Source organism: Halichoerus grypus, chromosome 5, assembly GCF_964656455.1.
Source record: "Halichoerus grypus chromosome 5, mHalGry1.hap1.1, whole genome shotgun sequence".
Lineage (NCBI taxonomy): Eukaryota > Metazoa > Chordata > Mammalia > Carnivora > Phocidae > Halichoerus > Halichoerus grypus.
The window spans coordinates 103,972,381-103,976,549 of NC_135716.1; the positions used below are offsets into that span (position 1 = coordinate 103,972,381).

The 4,169-nt window shown below is 38.4% G+C and overlaps 1 long non-coding RNA gene across 1 annotated transcript; it reads right to left on the minus strand.

The window, feature by feature from the left end:
* Positions 1 to 937: 937 nt before the first annotated feature.
* LOC118539696 (uncharacterized) lies at positions 938 to 3,938 on the minus strand. The gene is made up of 2 exons (XR_004919280.2): positions 3,704 to 3,938; positions 938 to 1,093 (listed from the first exon to the last, which is right to left on the minus strand). It is a non-coding gene; the product is annotated as an uncharacterized LOC118539696 (long non-coding RNA).
* Between the last annotated feature and the right edge of the window lie 231 nt (positions 3,939 to 4,169).

Here is a 4,169-nt window from a genome sequence, read left to right on the forward strand (position 1 = left end):
CAGTTGGTTAAGCATCTGCCTTCGGCTCAGGTCATGATCCCAGGGTCCTGGGATCGAGCCCTGCATCAGGCTCCCTGCTCGGCAGGAAGCCTGCTTCTCCCCTCCCATATCTCCTGCTTGTGTTCCCTCGCTCACTGTGTCTCTCTCTGTCAAATAAATAAATAAAATCTTAAAAAAAAAAAAAAATAGAATGTACTATTTTGAACATGTAGGAGAAACAAAGCAAGAAGGGTAAATACTTAAACTTCATACATTTTTAAATAACTCAGTAAGTCATAGAAATTAATGACTGATCATTAAAAGAGATATAGACTTTTTAAAATATGTTTTTCAATATTTGTAGCTTAGAACAAGTTCTATCATTAAAGCTATTTTGAAGGAAGAAGACTTATAATAAATTCTTTCCCTTGTTCTCCCTTAATAATCTTTTTTTTTAATTTTATTATGTTACTTCCTTAATAATCTTTAAAAGTGGTTTCCATCCATAAGAATTCTTAGTCATACTATGATATCAAACCTCTCTATCCTCACCCAGATCCCCTCTCAAATAGAAACTAATAATTCTAATTTTTATCCAGCATGGGTATCAAAGCCCTGTATCGAAAGCAGTTGGGTCACTGAAGGTAAAACATATCTCTGGCTGCCAGTTCCTTTCCATCATTTGTCCATGTGCCTGGATTACACATAAGGATGTCCAAATAGCCTTGACCACCCATGGTAGTTGAGTTCAGAGTAAACACTTTAAGACTTAAGTTAATCCTCTCCCTGTGAAGTGACAGTAGAGAGTTTCATTCTTGAAAAGTCATTTGAAAAACTAAATACAATGAAATACAATATTTTGTTATATAGAGATAAAAGAAAGACATATCAGTGACAGAGATGTATTACATAAAATGAAATAATACTTAGCGCATTTGAAAGAAAGAGGACACGTTGATGGGAAATACTTTTCATTTTATATTAATGAATTTGTTTTGTGTGAAAACTAATCCTTTGTTTTCCAAATTGGATAGGTGAGATGAAGCAGGTTTTTGTTGCTCTTCAGTGAGTTTAACAATCCCATGTCTTCTTTTTTTGGAAACCCATTGGACATCTGATTCAAAGACAAAAAAATTGCTTTAAGTTACATTTGATTAACCAAGTCACATAAAACTCTTTGAATTATATAGTGGCTTTAATAGTCAAAGCCTAACGTTATTCTCCCCGAATTGTAACATTTTTAAAAGCACCTAATCATATCACTGATGAAAGTCATAGTTTACAAAGAATAAAACAATTATTCTCATTTCTCTGACCATGACTTCACTCAAATAATATTTTGACTTTTAGTAAATCTGGAAGCAATAGTTTAGTTCATAGAATTATTATACATTGATATATCTTAATGAAATATAAATGATTACTTTCTGTGGTAGTGAAGTTAACAGTTTATATTTCCATGTGATTCAACAGACCTGAATACCCTAGAATTATGAGAAACTTATGGGTATGCTGATTCTTGCTCCCCAGAGTTGAGACTCACTCTTGTGCCAGAATCAATCAACTGGGGCAGGCAGTATATGGTAGGAGCATCAATCCCATTGTGGAGTGAGGCCTGGAACTGAGACTTGCCACGACTGGCTTGTGTATCCGGTAGACCTGGAAGTAGGGCTGGGCATTGGGAGCCTCTGAATTTCAGCATTTCCTGCATCCCTGTCCTTGTGACTCATTGTCCTTGTCTACTCTCCACTTAACCACCAAGACCTGGGGTTTGATCCTGAGCACCAACTTTGCAGTTACCTATCCTGTCAGTCCTATATCTTTTGACTATTGGGGTATATCAGGAATTTCCAGAGACACATGATACTACCACCCTCCCTGACATTTAGCACTGTCTTCCACCTCATCTTCCTTTAGGAGGATGACCAAATAGGCCTGCAGAAGACCTATTTTAAGTACTATAACTTTATATATTGTTCAATCTGGGTGTTGGGGCCTGAATTGTGTTCCCCTAAAATTCATATGTTGAAGTCCTAACCCTTACTCACTCAGAATGTGACTATTTTTGGAGATAGGGCCTTTAGAAAGGTAATTAAGTTAAAATGAGACCATTAGTGTGGGTCTTAATCTAATCTGATTGGTGTCCTTCTAAGAAAAGGAGATTAGGGGTGCCTGGGTGGTTCAGTCAGTTAAGTATCTGACTCTTGGTTTCAGCTCAGGTCATGATATCAGGGTCCTGGGATCAAGCCCCATGTCAGGCTCTGTGCTCATCTGGGAGTCTGCTTGAGAATTCTCTCTCTCCCTCTCCTTCTACCCCTTCCCTCACCTGCCCTCTCTCTAAAATAAAAGAAGAGGTGATTAGGGCATAAGGCAAGACACCAGGCATGCACACCCACAGAGAAAAGTCCATATGGGGATACAGCAAGAAGGTGGCCATCTACAAGCCAAGGAGAGAGGCTTCAAGAGAAACCAAATCTGCCAACACCTGAATTTTGGACTTCCAGTCTCCAGAACTGTGAGAAAATAAATTTCTGTTGTATAATAATACTTTCCAGTCGGTAGTATTAGGGATCTGTTATAGCAACTCTAGGAAACTTTTATGCTGGGGAACTTCTGAGAATGACCAAAGGGTTGCTATCAGTAAATATGGTGAGACAACAAGTGAAATTGGGATTGTTCTGGACAAATCAGGATCAATAGTCAAACTAATGATAAGATTTAGAATAACCTGCCCCAAGGAGAAGACGGGGGAAAAGAAGGGGAAGTCATTCTACGCTAAGGGGACTCTTAAGCATCAAACAACTTGGGTATGTTTAAGAAACGCCATCAGATTTGTGTTTTTGAAAGACTATTCTGGCAGCATGTTGCAGAGGGATGGTTAAGTAAAGAGGGAGACAGAAGCAGAAGGTTACTGCAAGGGCATTGGGAAAAGACAAGAGCCTGCTTGGATTCAGGGAGTTACAGTGGGACAAGTGCATGGAATATGGTGAAAATAGAACCAATAGAGCCTGGTCACTGAGTATATGTAGGGGACAAGGGAAGTCCATAAAACAAGTTTGGGGGGCAACTGGCTGGCTCAGTCGGTGGAGCATGTGACTCTTGATTTTGGGGTTGTGAGTTCAAGCCCCATGTAAGCATGGGGACAGGACTTGTAGGCAGAAAGAGCTACTGCGCTGGGGTCTTGAGGAGTGGCTGATTATATACTCAAGAGTTGGGGGAAGTAAGGAAAAGGGAGTTTTCAAAAGAACTTTTATATGCTAAAGACGACCTACAAGATAATGCTAAAGAGGACCTACAAGATATCGGATGCCTTGCCATTGTCTAAAAATAAAATCTTTAAATAAAAAAGTAAAGAAAAGAAAAGAAATTTGGGCTTGTGTTAGTCAATGGAAATGCCATTTACTGAGATAGGAAATAGAGAAAGGTCCAGTTTGGAGAGGGTTTTCTAAAATAGTTAATGGTGGCCCTTGGTATGTAATTATTAAGTTCTGACTGTAGACTATGGAATATAATAAAGTCAGAGGGGACTAAAATTAGTTTTTGAAATATTTGTTTAAACTTGAATAAACCTCCAATTCTTTTTTGAAAAGATCAATTTAAATGATTAGTAATGTACTAATTCTGATTTTTATATTGCTCAAAATTACTTATAGACTGTAACAATAATTTCTATATTTAAACATCTCATATTATTGCTTATTGAGAAACTATGAGAACACTTCACCTCACTGGAGATGCAGACTATCCATGTTCAGTGCGGTGTCTGGCCATATCAGGTTTTTGCTGTTTGGGGTGGCAGGAAGATTTGGTCAGTCAACCTTGAGACCAGTTGTTCACTTGCTTCTTGGATGATCAGTCACTGCGATCTTCCCTTTTTTATGTCTCGTCAGTTTCCCAGTACCTTTATCAATAGGAGTCATTGATTCATTCAATAAATAAATGGAATAAGCCCGCCTGCTATCTGGAAGACACTGATAGGTCTGGGGTTACAAAATTGGAGATATAACTCAAAATTGGAGAACAACTCAAGTTGTTCAGCTTCTCATGGGGGAACGAGCAAGGAAATTGATGTTTTGGTATAGTATGGCAATTGCCTTAATAAAACTATGCACAGGGAGCTCTACCAAATCCTTACACTAGAATTGGGGTCATTTCTCACTACCCCAGGCCTATCACATATTCATGGTTTA